At 42.4% G+C, this 22,621-nt stretch overlaps 1 protein-coding gene across 3 annotated transcripts in view; it reads right to left on the bottom strand.

The window, feature by feature from the left end:
* FHIP1A (FHF complex subunit HOOK interacting protein 1A) overlaps nucleotides 1-10,662 on the bottom strand; it is a 258,783-nt gene extending 248,121 nt beyond the window's left edge. For 2 of the 3 annotated variants that reach the window (XM_055111917.2, XM_055111918.2), the window contains exons 1-2: nucleotides 10,338-10,655; nucleotides 4,006-4,083 (exon numbers count right to left, since the gene is read on the bottom strand). The gene's annotated coding sequence lies outside the window, so the exon portion shown is untranslated. Of the gene's footprint in view, nucleotides 1-4,005; nucleotides 4,084-10,337 lie in introns of all 3 variants that reach the window. The other variant, XM_034959259.3, reaches the window with a different exon arrangement.
* Between the last annotated feature and the right edge of the window lie 11,959 nt (nucleotides 10,663-22,621).

Here is a 22,621-nt window from a genome sequence, read left to right as displayed (position 1 = left end):
GGGAAGAAGGACAAATGTATAAAAGATAACACTGGATGGCAGCAAATGACTAAATTCCCAAAATTTCAGTATGGAGATTCAGGTGCCAGGAAATTACTACAGGAAAAGACAGCCAAGAAAGATTTTATGGAGGACACAGCTCTGAACTAGGCTTGGAAGAATGCACATCACTAAAATAACTGGAAAGAGGAAGGACTGGTCTCAACAAAGATGGGGAAAAAGGAAGAGGTAGGGTGTGTTCAAGAGTGAGGAACAGACCAGCATGGCAGTCAAAGCAAAGGATTTGCACAGAGCACCAGATCATAAATGCCCTGAGAATCAGCCAAGGGTTCTCCAGAGAAACAGAACCAGTAGGAGATGTATGTGTGTGTTTATAAAGAGACTTATTATAAGGAAGTGGCTTATGCAATTATAGAGGCCAAGAAGTCTCAAGATCTGCAGTCAGCAAGCTGGAGACCCAAGAGAGACAATAACGTAAGTTATAGTTTGAGTCTGAATCTGAAGGCAGGAGGAGACCGATGTCCCAGGTTGAAAACAGTCAAACAGAGAGAGAGAGAGGAGAGTGAATTCTCCCTTACTCAGTCTTTTTGTACTACTGAAGCCTTCAATAGACTGAATAAGACCCATCCACACTGGGGAGGGCAGTCTGCTTTACTGAGTTTACCAATTCTAATGTTAATCTCATCCAGAAATCCTCTCACAGACATACCCAGAATGTTTAACTAAATACCTGGACACCCTGTGGCCCAGGCAAGTTGATACATAAAATTAATTAACCATCACGCCTTGAGTTGAGTCATTACCCAGTAGGCAACAGAGACCATGATAGGTGACATGAGCACAGCTATAGTTTGGAAAATCAATTGACTATGGAATGAAAATAGATTAGAGCAAGAAAAACTGGAAAGAGAAACAAAATGAAAAATATTATAATTGGCCATATAATAATAAGAGGCAGATCGTTAACAACAAACATTTATAGGATTCTATTCAATATAAGGTGCTCTGGTAGGCAATTAAGATGCAGAGTTACTCTCAACTCCTTATAGTTTACTTTGATGTCAGGATCTAAACATAGACCTATCCAGCAGGAACTGGTTAGAAACAAGCCTAGGGTCCAAAGGTCAGCAATGAGGGTACGGATTTAGGAATTATCTGTATACCCAAGACAACCAAGTCAAGAGTTTGCTCCTGGCATGCCAATATTGACAGAAACTCAGAACAGCAGGTTGAGTTAGCCAGACTGAGTCAGGAAATCCTGTCAAAACTACTCATTTTGTGATTCACTGTGAAGGAATGACCACTTCTCTGTGAAACCAATCCTAAGACATAATCAAGAGGCAGAATTACTTTAAGGACAAAAAAAACACTCTCCAATTGTTGCAAGCTGGTTCTTACTATCTATAGCAACTCCAGGGTGTACTTTTCAAATAGGACATGCAAGGTCCTAAACACTGTGAAGAAGTATAAGGAGAAAATTCAGAGGTCAAACTTAATCAAGCTGATAAGAAATTAACATTAACCATTAAGTTTAATCAGTAGGTAAATATCAAGTCAGTTGGTGTTTCCTGAAACAGATCAAAGTCAATGAATTCCTGTTGTCAGAGTTTCTCTTGCTTTTTTTTTTTTTTTTTAGAGATAGGTTCCTACTCTATCACCAAGGCTGGAATGCAGTGACATCATCCTATGTCACTGCAGCCTCAAACTCCTGAGCTGAAGTGATCCTCCCGCCTCAGCCTCCCAAGTAGCTGGGACTCCTGGGGTGAGACACCACACCGCCTAATTTTTTGTTGTTATTGCTGTTAAGACGGGTCTCACTATGTCACCCAGGCTGGTGTCAAACTTCTGGCCTCAAGCAATCTTCCTACCTCTGCCTGCCAAAATGCCCAGGATTACAGGCATGAGCCATTGGGCCTGGCAGATTTTTTACAAGCAGTTAAACTACAACATCTTGCTTAAAATAAGCCAAAAGTACAAATGTTTTGTAGTATACACAAATTAGAGAGATTTAAAAATTCAACTTATCAAATAGTGACTTAGTGTTAGAGAATAAGCAATAATCAAGACTAATACATGGTCAGGTGTGGTGGTTCACACCTGTAATCCTACTGAGGCAGAAGAACAGGGTCTGGAGGCAGGGAACCTAAGGCTGATTCATGCTGACTTCCTAGAACTAAATCAAAAGGAAAACCCCAACTTTCCACACCCAAGTAACAAAAGGACCAGAGGCTATTCCCTTTGCAACCCCCATCTCCTTGTTCCGCATGACAGATAAAAATCTGAAAGTACCTCGGATTGGTCCCCTCCCAAAACCAATCAGGCTGGTCACAAGCCAAGTCTTCCTTTGCATAGAAATATAACTTTGTAACTTCACTTCAGCCTCTGATTGGTCACTTTCCACAACCAATCAGATGTTTGCATAGGGTGTAACTCTGTAACTTCACTTTAGCCTCTGCTTGGTGCTTGGTCGCTTTCTGCAACCAATCAGACAGATCTTGGGCCACTACTTCATTTACATAGGGTGTATATCAAGTAACCAATGGGAAGCCTCTAGAGGGCATTGAAACTCAGAAAATTCTGAAACCAGGCCCATGAGCTGCTTGCTCGGGCCTGCTCCCACCCTGTGAAGTGTGCTTTCGCTTTCAATAAATCTCTGCCTTTGTTGCTTCATTCTTTCCTTGCTTTGTTTGTGCATTTAGTCCAATTCTTTGTTCAAAGCACCAAGAACCTGGACACCCTCCACTGGTAACACTAGCACTTTGGGAGGCCAAGACAGGGGAATCTCTTGGGCCGGGGAGTTTAAGACCAGCCTGAGCAACATGCCAAAACCTTGTCTCTACAAAAAAATACAAAAATTAGCCAGGCATGGTGGCATGCACATGTAGTCCCAGATACTCAGGAGACTGAGGTGGGAGATTCGCTTGAGCCTAGGAAGTTGAGGCTGCAATGAGCCCAAACTGCACTAGTGCACTCCAGCCTGGATGACAGAGTGAGACCCTGCCTCAAAAAAAAAAGGATAATACATTAGACATGTTGTATTTTCCCACAGAAAAGATCAAAATATGAATATATACAAACTATAAGTTTCCCGTGTCCTAAGAAATTCTTATTTTATTAAGAAAAATTTTTATACCAAGAAAATCAAGAAACATTTTTTCTAATAAATAAATATGGAGACATCATCCTTATTTTGAGGATGTACAAAGTTTTCTATTAAATGACCTGAAGAAGATCATACTTTTAAAACATTCCTTATATCACTATATACTTAGGCATAAATATACAAATGTGTACAATACATATGTGCATATATAAATATAGGGGGTATGTATGTGTGTATAGAAATTACATTTGTAAACATATTTTTCTATACTCATTCTAGTATATTATAAAGAAAATCAACCTAAAATGAATGGAATCCAAATAAAAGTTCCATGAACACAAACAAAATAGAAGATATTCATTTTGAGGAATAAGACACACTCCTCTAATGAAATGGTTATGAAAAAAAGCTTGGACTAAATAAAAATATTAATCAACTCTTTTAGACATTCAGTAAAAACTTTGCCACAGGAATTCCTGAAATGTTCCCACCTCAATGAGCCTGAGTCATGAAATTTAGCCAAAGTATCTTATTTCACATTTTCCACACACAGAGGGAAATCAGTTCCTAGAACTTTCTACAAGCCAAAAGATCCTAAAATGGACCCATGACTAATATTTCAACAGAGGTAAACTTTAACAACTTAAGGAGAAGAGCTAAAATACACTCTGCATTCTGCAAAACCTAGTGGATTTTCTGAACTCCTTAATGGCATGTCCTAAAATAATGTTCTTAGGAAAATGTTAAAAAAAAAAAAACCACTATGCTCCATAAAAGCTAATTAGCAGCTCAACCAACAGCTGCAGAGTATTTTTATAGCTGTTACCAATTACTATCTTCTCTTGGGGAAAACATTAAAACCAAAAAGAACCTGAAATGTGAGGAAATGAGGTGAACCTTACCTAAAAGCTCAGCACCTTTTGCTGTTATGACCTCTTATTTCAGTGGCTGGTCATCTATTAATAATTTCTGTCTTCAGTCTTGTGCATTCAGAAAGAAAGAATATGTTAATATAACTAAAAATGAAGGGACACTACTAGAGGAAATGTAAATAAAAGAAATTTAACATTTTCATAACAGTGACTCACAAACCTTTCCTACAGAAAACACAAGTGTACAATGATAACACTTTCAAGGATGTTCTCTGAAGCACTGTTCTTAATATAGAAAAATGGAAAACAATCCAAATTCCCAACAAAAGGCTGTTTAAATAAACCATGTTATAGGGCCAGGCATGGTGGCTCACGCCTGTAATCCCAGCACTTTGGGAGGTCAAGGCAGGTGGATCACCTGAGGTCAGGAGTTTGAGACCAACCTGGCCAAACCCTGGCTCTCCTAAAAATACAAGAATTAGCCAGACATGGTGATGCACACCTGTAGTCCTAGCTACTCAGGAGGCTGAGGCAGGAGAATTGCTCGAACCTGGGACGGAGAGGTTGCAGTGAGCTGACATTGCACCACTGCACTCCAGCCTGGGTGACAGAGCAAGACTCCATCTCAAAAAAAAACAAAAAAAAACCCAAAAAAACTATATCTATTCAATGCATTACTATACAGCCAGTAAAAAAAACAAAATGAGAATGATGTGCATGTATGGTCATAAAAACATTTTCAAGGTATATTATTGAGTTAAAAATAAAAACCAAGTTGAAAGTTGCATAGGATTACCCCAGTAGTTATTAACAACCACGTTAATAATAAACATTTCTAAATAGAGGGAAAAATGAAGGGAAATATATCTATTTATAGCAGTTTATCCAGAATATAACATTGCAGTGTACTTTAACTTTTAACATTATATATTTCTATATTGTTTAGAATTTGAATAATATGTATCATGTATGCAATAAGAAAATTAACTCTCATTTAAGTTAGTGATATAATTGGAAAGGAAGTAGGAGAAAATCATATTTATAAAGAAAAGGATAAACTTAAGGGTGTTAACTTTTTATAATAGCTCTAAAATATCATTTGTCTCTACCTGTCTTTTAGAAGGCAGTAGTATCCTCACTCTCAGAACTTCAAAATTAAGCAAAACACATAGATACTGGAAAAGTCCCCTTAGCATCTCCCCTTAGTAATGCCTTCTGAGAATAAAAGTTTAGCCCAAATTCCAGTATTTATCAAATTCAACTGGGCAAGAATGCCAGCTTCTAAACATTGCAGACAAACCGCACATCTCTACTTCTAAGTAAAAGTAATTACAGAATTAACAACAAAAAGGTACAGATTCTGCAGACTCTTAAAACCATTTGAAGCATTTTCAAAATGGAAATTTAAGGAATTAGATAAAAATACTTTTGAATCTATAGTCCAGTAACCTGTTCAAAGATTGTAAAAACTAGATAGAGGCCAGACGCGGTGGCTCACGCCTGTAATCCCAGCCCTTTGGGAGGCCGAGGCGGGCGGATCACCCAAGGTCAGGAGTTTGAGACCAGCCTGGCCAACATGGTGAAACCCCATCTCTACTAAAAAAATACAAAACTTAGCCGGGCATGGTGGCGCATGCCTGTAGTCCCAGCTACTCGGGAGGCTAAGGCAAGAGAATCACTTGGACCTGGAAGGCGGAGGTTGCAGTGAGCCGAGATTGCACCACTGCACTCCAGCCTGGGCGACAGAGTGAGACTCCGTCTCAAAAAAAAACAAACAAACAAACAAAAACTAACTAGATAGAAGGCAAAAGAATTGCCTAGAAAGGAAACTGAAGAATCACTAGCAAGGTAAAACTTTCTACCTGCCTGGGAAAGGTTTGTCTCTACAGTTGACCTTGTCTGGGAGAGGTTTGTCTCTACAGTTATGTGACCAAGAGCATAACATTTAAACTCCTACACCTCAATTTCCTCACCTGTAAAATGGAAGAACTGGGAATACATAATTTTGGCTCTAAAATTCTGACAAAAGACCTTCGCTCCATCCTTGCCAAAGGGCTTTTTTTTTTTTAAGTAATACATATGAGGCCAGGCGCGGTGGCTCATGTCTGTAATCCCAGCACTTTGGGAGACTGAGGAAGGCGGATCACTTGAGGCCAGGAATTCGAGACCAGCCTGGCCAACATGGTGAAACCCTATCTCCACTAAAAATACAAAAATTAGCCAAGCATGTTGGTGCATGCCTATAGTCCCAGCTACTCGGGAGGTTGAGGCAGGAGAATGGCTTGAACCCAAGAGGCGAAGGTTGCAGTGAGCTAAGATTGTGCCACTGCACTCCAGCCTGGGCAACAGAGCGAGACTCTGCCTCGAGAAATAATAAAGTAAAATAAAGTAATACATATGTACACAGTATAAAATATTATCTAATATTATAAGGTACATAGCCAAAAACAGCAGATTCCTGTCTGGCTCCTCCTCACCCCTGAGTTTCATTCTCCGAAAGAAGGTCCTTCAACTCTTTTAGCTATTTCTTCTGGTAATTACTTCTATATTTGTAAATCATGCACTTATACTGCTATTTACAGAGTTTTTCAATTTTAGACATTACCAAAATTCCTTATTCAATCTATCAAGGTATTTATTCACCTACGCCACTTCCCAAGATCTCCCTCCCAAATTTAATGGAGGTTACTTCAATTTTATTGCACAGCTATACTGTTGAGATGCCAAGGCCATACAGACTATATGTTACATGTGTACACACACTTACACATACACATATATGTACATATTCATATATAGTCCTGTCATCCTGTCTCCACATGAGCTCATATTTTGGTTAATAAGAAATAAGAGGGCCAGGCGCGGTGGCTCACGTCTATAATCCCAGCACTTTGGGAGGCCAAGGCAAGTGGATCACCTGAGGTCAGGAGTTCGAGACCAGCCTGACCAACATGGAGGAACCCCATCTCTACTTAAAATACAAAACTAGCCAGGCGTGGTGGTGCATGCCTGTAATCCTAGCTACTCGGGAGGCTGAGGCAGGAGAATCCCTTGAACCCGGGAGGCAGAGGTTGCGGTGAGCTGAGATCACGCCATTGCACTCCAGCCTAGGCAACAAGAGCAAAACTCCATCAAAAAAAAAAAAGAAAGAAAGAGAGAGAGAGAGAGAGAAAGAAAGGAGGGAGGGAGGGAGGGAGGGAGGAAGGAAGGAAGGAAGGAAGGAAGGAAGGAAGGAAAGAAAGGAAAGAAAGGAAAGAAAGAAAGAAAGAAAGAAAAAGAAAAGCCCATTTCACATCCAACCACTTCACAAAATGTAACAAGGAAAAAAGTGAAAGCATGGGCTGTAAATCAGAAATCCTGAATTCAGGTCTCAGTCCACAATATACAGGAGCAAAGAGTATGCCCATAAAAGTCCCTTATTATTGGCTGAACACAGTGGCTCACGCCTGTAATCCCAGCACTTTGGGAGGCCGAGGTGGGTGGGTCACCTGAGGTCAGGAGTTTGAGACCACCCTGGCCAACATGGCAAAACCCCATCTCTACTAAAAATACAAAAAAATTTAGCTAAGCATGGTGGTGGGCACCTGTAATCCCAGCTACTCAGGAGGCTGAGGTAGGAGAATCGCTGGAACTGGGAGGCGGAGGTTGCAGTGAGCCGAGATCATACCATTGCACTCCAGCCTGGGCAACAAGAGTGAAACTCCGTCTCAAAAAAGTCCCTTATTATCTCTGAACCTCATCTGCTTTCCTCCTGTGTAATCTAAACACAATGGCATCTACTACAAAATGGTTAAATCACAAGGCACAAACATGGTACATGAAAGCACTCTGTGAAACATAAAGCACTACAGAACTGTTCACTTCTGTTATTGTTTTCATTAAGAGATCCCTATAAATGAAGTTCCTGGAGTTTCCTGTCACTCCTGAGCACTGTTCCCCTACCTGGGCTAAGAACCAAGGGTTGGAAGTTGCTAAAAATAAGGATGAAGTAGATCTAAATTGTGTTTCAATGGCAGAATCTGATCCAGATCTTCACTGGGCCTACGTATCACCCTAGAAGACAAATGTACACAGAATAAAGATCAAGTGTCTAAACAGATTAAATAAAGCAATTTTGCTTTATATTTGCAGGGAGAAAGGAGGTTCCTTATTAAATTTTCTTTATGAAAGTAATACAAGAGGCCAGGCATGGTGGCTCACACCTGTAATCCCAGAATTTTGGGAGACCAAGGCAGGCGGATTGCTTGAGTCCAGGAGCTCAAGGGCAGCCTGGGCAACGTGGCAAAACCCTGTCTGTATGAAAATACAAAAAATTAACAGAGTGTGATGGCATGAACCTGTGGTCCCAGCTACTCAGGAGGCTAAGGTGGGAGGATTGCCTGAGCCCAGGAGATCAAGGCTGCAGTGAGCCGAGATCATGCCACTGAACTCTAGCCTGGGCCAGAGAGAGAGAGAGACCCTAACTTTAAAAAAAAATATATATATATATATAATTTCACTCCTCAGAGGCAATTCTTGTTTTTTCTCATTTTACCTCCATATCTCTACATAATATATTTGTACATCTGCTTCTTGTTTGCAGTCATTATCTATCAAGTTCCTATTAAAGAAAGAACTTAGCAGAGAAAGTATTTTGAACCAATCTTGGGAGGCAGAGTACAGAACTGTCCAGCAATGTATTACTCTGACTATGTAAAAATAAAACACTCCTTTTATTTCTAGTCTTCAAGTCCTCCATTAAAAGTCCTACACAATGTCTTTATATGAGAGCCAAGAAAAAAGGTAGCTGGGCAGTTGGACCTAAATTTTTAGACCACTCTCAATCACTCTCTGAATCCACTTCAGTGATGTCCAGTTTCTCTGACCCTTTCCAGCCACCCCACACAGTTTAATCCTGTTCCTTGTCCTACAGGACAAATGATAAATAGGACCCCAAACTTAATTTATTTCAAGACAGGCATGGACATAATTCTTATGAGCTCTGCGGAAAGGGATTAACTGGAACTAAAAAGATATCAACCTTTAATTATGCGAAAAGTTACCTAAAGCCAACAAGTGTACTGTATTAAAGAGTAAATTTATGGACTAAATATCCTGCTCAATTTCCGTCCAAAGAAGACCTTTGAAGTTCTCCAAACGTGGACTTCAGCTGTGGTTCACTACATGTGGACAGATTCGGGGACAGCATCCTGCCTAGTGCCAGGTGTACAAGTGAACTTGAGGTCAGGCAGGTGACCCTGACAAGCAGGCATAATACATTAAGGAGAGGAAATCTTCCCTCTCATTAATCAACAGGATAAAGGTAATTAAGCAGGAATTATTTTTCAATGACCTATATAATTTCATCAGGGCTGCTATGACTATTAGCAGGGAGCAGCTGACTTCCTAATGAGATGAATTTGATAGCACAGCCCTTCCAGAGAAGCCAAGGGAGCAAGCCCAATCTACAGGGAAGCAACAATTGTTAGGCATTGTTTACTCCTCCTCCTGAGAGCTGTCTCTCCTTCTCAATATTTGGCTCTTTCCCTTCACGGGGGTTTCCCTGTCCCTGGATAGCTGGGGCTGCAGCATCTGCTGAACAGTGGAAGCTAGATCTGCTGTGAATGGGTGGGTCCAGGAGGCTGGGACACTAATTCACTAGACCTGCTCATGTGATTCCCAAAGTCCCAAGCCAACAAGGCTACCGCCGCCTGCACCAACACCTCGCTCTGACCAGGCCTGAAATAAGACAGCAAGGTAGTTCCTCCCACTCCCTAGCAGAAGCGGAGTTAACAAGGGACCTTTGTTGAGCCAGAGGAAACACAAACACACACACACTATCAATAACCACGACTTGAACGCAGTTTCATCACAGAATTTACGAAATTGAGCAACAGCTACCTAACAAGTAAGTCCTTACACCAGGAAAGGGCTGCAAACCTCAGAGGGGCACCGCCTCTGTCTCCTGTGTAACCAAGTTGATTTACAGGGGAAACCTGAACTCCACATCTCTTTGCCTTTTCCTGTGCCTCCCAGAGGACCCAGGGACCAAGGAATGGGATGGAGGGCCCTAATGACATATTCCTTCGTCAAAACAAGCTGGCTCTCTCTATCCCAGGGTCAGTCACCGCGTTACGCCCCGTCCCGGAGCCCGAAACCCTAGAAGTCACCTCCTCCCCCCTGCGCCCCCGCCCGACGCAGCGACCTCGTTTGGAACATCCCCAGCCGACCCCAGCCCAATGCCTGCTCCCTCAGCCCAATGCCCGCACCCCCTGCCCAGCTGGCGGATGCAGAGAAGGGACATTTCGACTCTCCCTCCTCCTTCAACCCTCTAAAATAAAAGAATCCCTCAAGCGCAAATCTCCGGCCAGCACAGCACCTACCTGTCCCCGGCCGTGGCTCCTCCTCCCCGAGCAGTGGGGCTCGCTGGACAAGTGTCCTCAGACAGTCCAGAAAGTTTGCTCTGCGGTCCCGGGGACGCCTGCGCGGGACCCAGTGAGGAAAGCGGGGCCGGCTCCTCGCACCTCGGGCGGCCGCCGCTCGAAAGTCTTGGCCCAGGTCCTCCAGGCCCAGCTCAAACTCAGGAGTGCCCGGGAAGAATGTAGGTCGTGAGAAGGTCGGAGCGCAACTTTTCGAAGGTGCGTCAGCCGCCGGCTGAGCCGCGTGGGTCCCTGCCTCCCCCCAGCCTCTCCCTAGTGAGCGCGGGAGGGGCGGGGGCGGGGGCGGGGGCCGGGGCGGGGCAGGGGCGGGGGTGGGGCCCAACCTGCCTGGAGGCCTCGGGGAGCGCGCCCCGGCCCCGCCCCCGCCGCCGCCGGCCCCGCCTCTGCCGCTGGGACACGCCGCCGCCAGGTGCGCCGGGGACTTAGGCAGTGCCGCGCCGAAAGGCCCGCGCCGGTTTCCAAGGTGAAGGAGGAGGAGCCTCTGAGGAAAAGTTTCCACAGAAACTTGAGCTGGGCGCAGTGAAGCACTCGCGCCCTTGGGGGCTAACGTTTGGCCGGAGCTACACACTCTTTACTCACGCACGCACACCGCCGTACACAGCACAATCGTTCACCGTCCCGCCAAAGGCTCGTCTCTCGGGTTCTGCCTAGTGGAAGGAGTCGGACAACGCCGCACGTCACGGGCGTTTCGGATTTCTTGCTTCCCAAAGGTTTGACGGCGGCCACCGGCGCCCCGGCCCAGCTCTGCTTTCCTTTGCTGACTCCTTCCTTGAGGTGTGAATTTTAAAATGCTGATACCGCCCCAAGAGAGCTGAGTCAAGTGAGGTAAACGTTCGCCTGTTGTTCTCCTGACAGACTCCCTGCAGTGGGCAGGGGAAATGTGGCCTTGGCCGACATTAATGAAGTGCCAGGATGGAGGGAGGGGACCTGCTGATTTGTTCTGTTTTACTTTTTAAGGGTAACTAGAGCGTTACTGGAGTCGTCTGTGGGTTTGGGGAGTATGTGGCGCGTGTGTGTGTCACACATTTCACTGGCAACTCCCGCCAACCCCTTCCCAAGAAATGAAGGCTCTAATGTGGGCAGTTCTGCAACAAAGGTGAAACTTCCCCCAAATCACGATTCCCCGCAAGATGAGAGAGCAGGTGCAGCATCCATTTCCCCACTATCACGCTTGAGATGGTGGCTTTGGGCACTGCCGGGTGCCCCGACATCCTTCCCAGAGCCCAGCCTTCCCACCCAGGCCTGGCCCTGCGCGGCCGCCTGCCTTTGCATCAGAGACCGCGGCTGTGCCATTGCCAAGGTGGGCAGCGCCGCCTCGCTTCCCTATTCCTCCGTCTCCCACGCCTCTTGCGTGTTTGAGTCGCGAAGTGATGGACTTTAAATCTCAGAGGAGGAATGAGAAACTTGGTTAGTGGCTCTCTTGGCATGTTCGTAGCCCTGTGGTTGAAGTGGCTGAAACCTGCGTTGAGCCTCAGTCCAAGCAGCTGGGGCCACACCAGTTTGCAAAGGCGGATGTGGCAGTTTTCCACCGCAGCAGCAGCCTGCTGGCGCCTCATCAGATTCTCCTTTGGAGGAAGTGTCTTCTTCCCTTCATTCTCGGTGAATGGCATCCAGAGATAACCAAAATCAGGTGTATCTAGTTTCAAGTTCTGTCTTGCAACCGTGATAATTGGAGGATGCAAACTTTACACTTTCTTCTCTAGCTGTCTACCACCACTGCTGCGCTTGTGGATGACTGCAGGAACACCGGGTACTTGCCACAAGTATCTCTCCAGATTCATCAGCCTTTCACCTGTGACAAGCTCAGTCAAGAAGTGGCTCCTAAGTAAAAGCTGGGGAAGAACAAGGAAGATAGAGCTCAGAGTAGAAAGCTGTGAAGTTCTGCACAACAGGTCCCCTTGGCCTGCTCTAACAGTTGGAAGGTGGGGGAAGCATTCATTTACTCAACAAATATATACTGAGTGCCTTTTGCATGCTAGGCACGCTTCTAGGGGTTGAGGACACAGCAGAGAGCACAAACAACAATTCCAGCCCTCGTGGAGCTTACCTCTTCCACGTGGGAAAGACAGATGGTAAATGTATAAGGACAATATATGGACTGCTGTATGATTAGAAATGCTATGGAGAGGCTAGGAGTGCTGTCTCATGCCTGTAATCCCACAGTTTGGGAGGCCAAAGGAGGAGGATCACTTGAGGCCAGAAGTTGGAGACCCAACCTGGGCAACATAGTAAGACCCCCTATCTACAAAAAGTTTAAAAATTAGCCAGGCATGGTGGCGTGCACCTGTAGTCCTAGCTATCCAGGAGGCTGAGGTGGGAGGATCACTTGAGCCCGCTGCATTCCAGCCTGGGTGACAGAGTGAGACCCTGTTTTGAAAGAAAGAAAGAAATGCTGTGGATAAAAATTAAGCAGAGAGGGTACATAGAAAGTATGAGGGGTGCTATGTTCGGAGAGGGGTGATGATCAAGGAAAGCTGCTGGAGGAGGTAACATTTGAGGAACGACTTGAGGGAGGTTAGGGATATCTGAGCAGACAACTTCCCAGGCAGAAAGCATAGCAAATGTAAAGGCCCTGAGGCAGGAGTATGCCTGAGTGTACTAGGAGCAATCCAGAAGGCGCCATGAAAGAATGGAGAAGATGAAGTCAAAGAAGTGAAAGGTGGGGGTGATGCAGATCAGGTAAGGCTTTTACTCTGAGTGAGTTGGTTGGAGCCATTGGAGGATTTTGTGTAGAAAAGTGACACTTTCTGACATTGTAATTGGATCACTTTGACTGCTGGGTTAAGAATAAACAGTAGGGTGTAAGGGTAGAAGCACAGAGACTGGTTAAGAGGCTACTAAAATAATCTAGGGTCAGCCGGGTGCCGTGGCTCACGCCTGTAATTCCAGCACTTTGGGAGGCCAAGGTGGGTGGGTCACAAGGTCAGGAGATCAAGACCATCCTGGCCAACATGGTGAAACCCCGCCTCTACTAAAAATACAAAAAATTAGCCAGGTGTGGTGGCACGCGCCTGTAGTCCCAGCTACTCAGGAGGCTAAGGCAGGAGAATCACTTGAACTCGGGAGGCGGAGGTTGCAGTGAGTAGAGGTTGCAGTGAGCCGAGATCGCACCACTGCACTCCAGCCTGGGCGACAGAGCGAGACTCCATCTCACAAAAAGATAATAATAATAATTGAGGGGCAAGAAGATAGAGATGTGGACCAGAGAAATAGTGGTAGAGATGAAAAGCTGATGGTTTCCTCACATTGAATGTGGGGTATAAAGGAAGGAGATGAGAAGGACTCTGAGGCTTTTGGCCTGGGCAGCATAAGGATGGAACTGCTATAACAAAGTTGGAGAAGACTTCAAAAGGAGGTTAGGGTAAAATCAAGGCAGGAAAGGAGAGGCGCATAATTTGAATGTGGGCAGCGTAAGGATGGAACTGCTATAACAAAGTTGGAGAAGACTTCAAAAGGAGGTTAGGGTAAAATCAAGGCAGGAAAGGAGAGGCGCATAATTTGAATGGTCTTCAGTTTCTTCAACTTATAAAATGAAAGTAATACCTGCTTTGTTAAGGTTGTTTTAGGATGACAAATTAGCATAGTGAAGTGTATAACACAATGCCTAATACATGATAGACACTTAAGAATGTTAGTTCCCTCTCTACAAATATGAATTTCATTCATATCCATTATGCCCTCTGGGAGTGAAACAGACTCATTCTTTTGAGGAAATAAGTCTTGCTAAAGGTAAAGGGGCTGTCTCCTTCTCCCATTCTTGCCATATGACACTGTCTGCTCTCTCTTTGTCTTCCACCATGAAGACAGGCATGGTAGCTCATGTGGAAGCTTCCCGAGGCCCTCACCCAGAAGCAGATGCTGGAGCCATGCTTGTACAGCTTGCAGAACTGTAAGCCAATTAAAACTCTTTTCTTTATAAATTAAAATAGATAAATAAAAATAAAGGATAAGCAGATGTGGTGGTACGGGCCTATAGTCCCAACTGCTTAGGAGGCCGAGGCAGAAGGATCAATTGAGTCCAGGAGGTCGAGGTTGCAGTGAGATTTGAGTGCCACTGCACGCCCACCTGGGCAACAGAGTGAGACCCTGTCTCTTCTTAAAAAAAAAAAAAAAAAAAAAAGTTGAAAAATATCTATTACATGGAAATATATTTATAATATTGTATAAAGTAAGCCTACTATAAAAGTAAGTGTGTAAAGTAAGATTCTCTTTACAAATGTTAATAATGATTATCTCAGCCAGGCATGGTAGCTCATGCCTGTAATCCCAGAACTTTGGGAGGCCGAGACAGGTGGATCACCTGAGGTCAGGAGTTTGAGACCAGCCTGACCAACATGGTGAAACCCCGTCTCTACTAAAAATACAACAATTAGCTGGGCGTGTTGGCAGGTGCCTGTAATCCCAGCCACTCGGGAGTCTGAAGCAAGAGAATCACTTGAACCTGGGAGGTGGAGGTTGCAGTGAGCCAAGATTGCACCATTGCACTTCAGCCTAGGCAACAAGAGTGAAACTCCATCTCAAAAAAATCATAATAATAATAATGATTATCTCAATACTAGGATGACAGTTTATTTTTATTCTCTGTGCTTTTCTCTACTTCCAAGTTTTCTGCCATAGGAAGGTATCACTTTCTTTCAGGAGTGGAATTGCTGGATGATAGGCTGTATATACAGTAAGATTTAGTTGATACTGCCAAACAGTTTTCCAAAGTGATTATACCAATTTATGCTCCCACTGACAACATATAAGAATTCCAATATGGAGCAGTGCGTTTTTTAACAGCATCATCCAGTTAAACAGCAATTAATTTGAACCTACTGCTTTAGAAGTTAATTAAGCAAAAGTTAAAAATAAGTATATTGGCTGTAAATGCATATATTAGTAACAGTAGCCTTTTCTAAATCATGTTTTTTATTAATGTATTTCATTTTATTCTTTTTGTTTTGTTTTGTTTTGTTTGAGACGGAGTTTCACTCTTTGGTCCAGGCTAGAGTGCAGTGGTGCAATCTCGGCTCACTGCAACCTCCGCCTTCCAGTTTCAAGTGATTCTCCTGCCTCAGCCTCCCGAGTAGCTGGGATTGCAGGCGCCCACCATCATGCCCAGCTAATTGTTGTATTTTTAGTAGAGATGGGGTTTCACCATGTTGACCAGGCTGGTCTTAAACTCCTGACCTTGTGATCCGCCTGCCTCGGCCTCCCAAAGCGCTGGGATTACAGGCATGAGCCACCATGCCTGGCCCCTCTTTATTCATTGTTTATACTCTTCAGCTCTGTTATTATAGTACTTTAAAGCACTGAAATTATATTTCTTTATTGTAGAAGCCAGTCAAGACTTCTCCCTCTTTTTCTTACCACCTTTATTTCCATTTTAAAATGTAATTATATTTGAAATTACATATTTCTCAAATTATTAAACGTGTTAAATACTAGATATTCAAGATTACATGAACAAAGGAGGGAAGTATTTCATCATTCACACACACACACATACATACACAAATTCTTCTTTCACAGAGCTCATAGGACTATAGATCTTAACACTCCTATGAGGAAGTGGACAAAGTGCATCATCTGTGTTTAAGAAAAGCAGAAGCTAAAATGCAACATAGGGAAGTTGTCCCAGACACCTTGGAATTGAAAGTAAAAAGTACATGAAGACATTATCATCTGTAGTCAGATTAAATCTAAATTTAAATTATCTTCTGTAGTTGCTTCTCTTAAAAAAAGAGCTCAAAAATGAACAATGTGTATTCTGTTATAATAGTAATCATGCTGTCAAGAAATTCTTTTTTCTTTTTTTTTTTTGAGATGGAATCTCGCTCTGTCACCCAGGCTGGAGTGCAGTGGCACGATCTCGGCTCACTGCAAGCTCTACCTCCTGGGTTCACGCCATTCTCCTGCCTCAGCCTCCCAAGTAGCTGGGACTACAGGCTCCCGCCACCACACCCAGCTAATTTTGTGTATTTTTAGTAGAGATGGGGTTTCACCGTGTTAGCCAGGATGGTCTCGATCTCCTGACCTTGTGATCCGCCCACCTCGGCCTCCCAAAGTACTGGGATTACAGGCATGAGCCACCGTGCCTGGCCAAGAAATTCTTTTTTCTAATAAGTACAATTAATAAAAATATGTTAGCAGAGAGGGTAGTGGCAGAGATTCCCACAATAGTACCCAGTGCTCAGTCTGGTGGAGTTGGCAGTACATGCTGCAGCATTTTTGCCAAATAGTGGTAATAATGGCATGTCCATTGGAATAGATCTATAATATGATTTGGGTGTTGTTCCTAGTTATATAGCTGTCAAGTTTACATAACCTCTGTGGACAACTTTATAGATTCAATAAGCTACTTAATATTATAATAAGTTATTTTCTTTTAAATCAGCTGCATATGTTTTCTGCAGTTTGTAGCAGAACTCTTGACAGAGCTGTATGTTACATTTATTTTTGTCTGTTTTCAATGGCCAAGACATCAAGTACTATTTTGTAAGGTAGTGGTCATAGTGGGTGTATTAGTCCATTCTCACACTGCTATAAAGATACTACCTGAGACTGAGTGATGTATAAAGGAAAGGAGTTTAATTGACTTACAGTTCCACATGGCTGAGGAAGCCTCAGAAAACTTATAATCATGGTAGAAGGCGAAGGGGAAGCAAGCACCTTCTTCACGAGGCAGCAGGAGAATGAGAGTGTGAGCATCAGATAATGTGAGAACTCATTCACTACCAGGAAAACAGCATGGGTGAAACCGCCCCCGTGATCCAGTCACCTCCCACCAGGTCCCTCCCTTGATACATGGGGATTACAATTTGAGATGAGATTTGGATGGGGACACAGAGCCAAACCATATCAGTGGGGATCATTGTGTTGTTATCAAACCTAAAGGGAATACAAGGTAGACACTACTAGTTGCCTATTCAATTTCAAGTCTCTATTTTTATCTTTCTACCAGAACGCCCTCCCCCCTTTTTTATAGCAGCAAAATGCAACCACCTTTGCAACTACAGGTAGTTATATGACACAGTCCAAGCCAATGGAATGTAAGAGGATGTCCTTGCATGTACTTTCAGAAAGCCCGGCTGGCTTGGTTCCATGAATCTTTGCCCTTCTTTCCATCCACTTCTTCCTGCTTGGACATTGGTTACCTGGAGAAGCAGAAGCCATTTTGAGATGATGAAAGCAAAAGTTAAATGTATGAGATGATGGTGCAGAAAGCCAGAAGGGGGCTTCCAGAACACTGAGCTTTGTGGAGTCGTGTACCATAGCTGTATTGCTGACCTCTGAACTTCCTGCTGAGATAAAAAACAATCCTTATGTGTTTATACTACTTTTATTTCAGTTTCTTTTAAGTATAGCAAACACATTCCAAATAATATGCATCTGAAGTTTTTGGTTTTGTTTTTAAATTTTTTTTTTAGGGATGGGTTCTGGCTGCGTAGTGGCTAGAGTGTAGTGGCTATTCTTAGGTGTGGTCATAGCTCACTACAGCCTCTAACTGGCCTCAAGCAATCCTCCCACCTCAGCTTCCAGGGTAGCTGGGATTACAGGAGAGCACCACACTGAAGTTTCTGTTAAATAGAATGTTTGCTGTAGATTTTTAGTTGATGTCCTCTGTTAGGTTGAAAACCTTCCTTTATTTTCTTGTGAAATTTCTAAGAGATTTTTAAATCATTAACTGGTATTCAACTTTATAAAATGATTTTTCTGTGTCTGAGATGATCATGTGATTATTTTTCCTGTTTATGTCCCTTGATGTGATGATTTTTATTGTAGATCTTCCTTTATTGAACCAAATTTACGTTATTTATATTAACCCTATTTGATTGTAATATATTTTTAGTAGGGTATTAGACTCTGTTACCTAACATTTTACTTAGCATTATTTTGCATCTATGTTCATAAGTAAAATAGGACTTTTTTTCTTTATGTGACTAGGTATCAATATTATATTGGCCTTATAAATTATGTTGAACACTTTGCCTATTTTTTCTGTTTTTCCAGAGCAACTTGTATCGTAGGAATCATCAGGCAATAAGATGCAGGGAAAACTCTGGATACTGCATACCCAAAGTTGAATACATTTTTCTTCTTTTTGAAACTTTTAATACACATAAAGACAAGTGCACGTATTATAAGTATATAGTTCAGTTTATTTTGACAACCTGAATAAACCCATGTAATCAGCACCCAGATCAGGAAACAGAATCTGGAAGCTTCCTTGTGTCCCCTTCCAATCACTATTTCCCCTCAAAGTTAATCCTGACTTCTAACTGCATAGATTTGTCTTGTCTATTTTTGTACTTTATATAACTAGAATAATAGAATAGATACTCTTTTGTATCTGTCTCTCTGGTTCTTATTTGTAAGATTCATCCATATTGTTGATGTTGATGTGCTTATGGGTAGTTTATTATTTGCTGTATATAATATTTCATTGGGTAAATACTCCATGAATTAGTTATCCATTACTACTTATAAGTGTACAGCTCAGCTTATTTCCACAAGCCAAATAGACCCATGTAATTGATGGTTGTTTGGTGACAGAGAGAAGGGTTTTTTTAAAAATCTTTTAAAATGCATGACAGGAAAGTAGAATTACTTAAGTATTAAAAAAACAATAAGAAGGGGGAAATTAAAATGGTGTAGCTACTTTGGAAAACAGTCTGATAGTTCCTGAAATAATTAAACATAGGGTTACTATATGACGCAGCAATTGCACTCATAGGCATATATGCAAGACAAAACATATGTCCACACAAAAACTTGTACATAAATATTCATAGCATCATTAGCCACAATATCTAAAGGGTGAAAATAATCCAGATGTCCAACAACTGATGAATGGTTAAACAAAATGTGGTATATCCATATAATGGAATATTATTTGGCCATAAAAAGTAATGAAGTGGCCAGGCGCCATGGTTCACACCTATAATCTAGCACTTTGGGAGGCTGAAGCGGGTGGATCACTTGAGGTCAGGAGTTCAAAACTAGCCTGGCCAACATGGTAAAATGCCGTCTCTACTAAAAATACAAAAAAAATTAGCCAGGTATGGTGGCAGGTCCCTGTAATCCCAGCTACTTGGGAGGCTGAGGCAGGTGAATTGCTTGAACCTGGGAAGCAAAGGTTGCAGTGAGCCAAGATTGTGCCACTGTACTCCATCCTGGGTGACAGAGCGAGACTCCATCTCAAAAAAAAGGAATGAAATATCAATAGGATATACACTGCAATATGGATGAAGCTTGAAAATATTATGTTACATAAAAGAAGCCAGGTATGAAAGATATTATTGTATGGTTCCATTTATATGAAATGTCCAGAATCAAAATAGACAAATTCATACAGGCAGAAAGAGACTTGGGCAGTTAGAGTTAAAGAGGGGAATGGGGCATGACTGCTAATGGATACAGGGTTTCTTTCTGGTGTCATGAAAATGCTCTGGAATTAGACAGTAATGATGGTTCTACATGTAAATATACTAAAACCACTCAATGCATACTTTTAAAAAGATGACTTTTACAGCATATGAAATATCTGTCCATTTTTTTTAAAGGAAAGTAGAATAAAAGAGTGCCAGAGCCGGCACTTGTCTGGAAATTATCCACTGATCCCTGGTGGCCTACAGCCTGGGTTACAATGGGTTATAAATGAAGGGACAGGAGACAAACCTTTAGAGGAAGACACTAGGAGAAGGGGGGTGGCAATGGAATCCACAGAGGAAGACAGTGAAGATATGTGCCTTTTTGAGCCTTGGCCCTGGGTGGAATGATTTAAAAAAAAAGTTTCCCCTGAAAATCACTAACTCCACACCTAATTTGGAGCCAAAATTAATATTATCTATGTGGTCCAAAAATACTCCAAAAGTTTAGATCAGATGGGTCCTGGATTGGTTGTACCTCTAGGTGCCCAGCCGGCACAACAAACACAAATCCTGTTGAGGAATGCATTTTAAATCCAGGCTTCAAAGCATTGCCACAGATAAATATGCAAAGAAATTGAATATTATAATTTCCCTTTGGATTTCAGTTTAATCCTGGGTGTTTTAGGAATTTTTTAGTGACAGAGCTGTTTAAATCTACCTTTTTATTATTAACTATTCTAGTGTTTTTGGTTTTGGTTTTGGTTTTGGTTTTTTTTGAGATGGAGTCTTGCTCTGTCGCCCAGGCTGGAGTGCAGTGGTGCTATCTCGGCTCACTGCAGGCTCCGCCCCCCAGGGTTCACGCCATTCTCCTGCCTCAGCCTCCCGAGTAGCTGGGACTACAGGCGCCCGCCACCTTGCCCAGCTAATTTTTTTGTATTTTTAGTAGAGACGGGGTTTCACCGTGTTAGCCAGGATGGTCTCGATCTCCTGACCTCGTGATCCGCCCGCCTCGGCCTCCCAAAGTGCTGGGATTACAGGCGTGAGCCACCACGCCCGGCCAACTATTCTAGTGTTTTGTTGTCAGACAACATACTCTGTTGTGATGCTAATTATTTGGAGTTTATAGAGGCTCTTTTGTAACCTAGTCCATAATCAATTAATATAAATGTTCCATGGGTGCTTTAAAAATAGATATTTTTTAAAAATTGATATTTTTAAAGCACCCATGGAACATTTATATTAATTGATTATGAGTTTATATTATGGATTTATATTATGCATTCATATTAATTGATTATGCATTTATAATTATTGATTACAGGTGTGAGCACAGTGAGATTACACCTGTAATCTTGGCACTTTGGGAGGCCAAGGTGGTTGAATCACTTGAGCCCAGGAGTTTAAGACCAGCCTAGACAACATGGCAAACCCCATTTCTACCAAAAAAAAATACAAAAATTTTCTGGGCATGGTGGCGTAACCTGTATTCCTAGCTACTTAGGAGGCTGAGGTGGGAGGATTGCTTGAGCCCAGGAAATTGAGGCTGCACACTGTGACTGTGCCACTGCACTCCAGCCTGGGTCACAGAGCAAGATACTGTCTCTTTAAAAAAAAAAAAAATTAGCTTTTCAGGCATGCAAAGTTCAACATATAGAACAATAGAAGATGAAATGTATTAATCTTGTACATTTTGTGTCTTATTTTGTATCTGCCTTATCAAAAAATTTTAAAGGTGTCTTGTTAGATATTACCATGTATTATTGTTGATTTAAAAAAATTTTCTCCAGTAGTCTACTGGTCCTGCTCCCTGTACTTTGAATGTATATTTGATATAATTTGGATGTTTGTCCCTTCCACATCTCATGTTGAAATGTAATCCCCGATGTTGGAGGTGGAACCTGGTGGGAGTTGTTTGGGTTATGGGGGTGAATCCCTCATTAATGGTTTGGTGCTGTCCTCGCAGTAATGAATGAGTTCTCACTCTGTAAGTTCACATGAGATCTGATTGTTTAAAAGAGCCTGGCACTTCCTCCCTCTCTTACTTGCTCCTTCTCTCACCGTGCAACACACTGGTTCCCCTTCACCTTCTGCCATGATTGTAAGCTTCCTGAGGCCCTCACCAAAAGCAAATGCTAGCACTACGCTTTATGTACAACCTAAAGAACCACAAGCTAATTAAACCTCTTCTCTTTATAAATTACCCAGCCTCAGGTATTTCTTTATAGCAACACAACTGGACTAATACATTGTTGTTTAGTGCATATTTCTTCCATCATTAGTGGCACATATGTTTATGATATATTTTCTTGACCTATTTTTTTTTACCAATATGCAGAAACCCACTTTATTCCTTGTATTACTGCTCTCCATGAAAACAGAACCAATTGGATGTGCATATACATAGAAAGAGATGTATTATAAGGAATTGGCTCATGCAATTATGGAGACCGTCAAGTCCAAATCTACTGTATAGGCCAGAAGTCTATAGCTAGGGGATCAGATAAAGTCCAGCAGGCAGAGAATTACCTCTCGCTTGGAAAGACTGGTCTTTTTGTTCTATCCAGGCCTGCAACTGATTAGATGAGGTTCACCCACATTATGGAGGGCAATCTGCCCCACCCAAAGTTTACTGATTTAAATGTTCATCTCATCCAAAACACCCTCCAAGTTGAAACATAAAATTAACTATCACATCCCTTGTAACTTTTTTTTGCCTTAAATTCAAACTGTATATTAAAATTATTACCCCAGTTCTCTTCCAGTTCATATTTTGCTGGTTTGCATTTTCTATGCTTATTTTTTACCTCTCTTGAACTGTTTATTTTATGTCTATCCTCTGTAAATGACATATTGCTACATTTAATTTTTAAA

This window comes from Pan paniscus, chromosome 3, assembly GCF_029289425.2.
Source record: "Pan paniscus chromosome 3, NHGRI_mPanPan1-v2.0_pri, whole genome shotgun sequence".
In the NCBI taxonomy this organism is placed as follows: domain Eukaryota; kingdom Metazoa; phylum Chordata; class Mammalia; order Primates; family Hominidae; genus Pan; species Pan paniscus.
The sequence above is the reverse complement of the archived record's forward strand: the minus strand, read 5'-3'. Positions and strand labels throughout refer to the sequence as shown.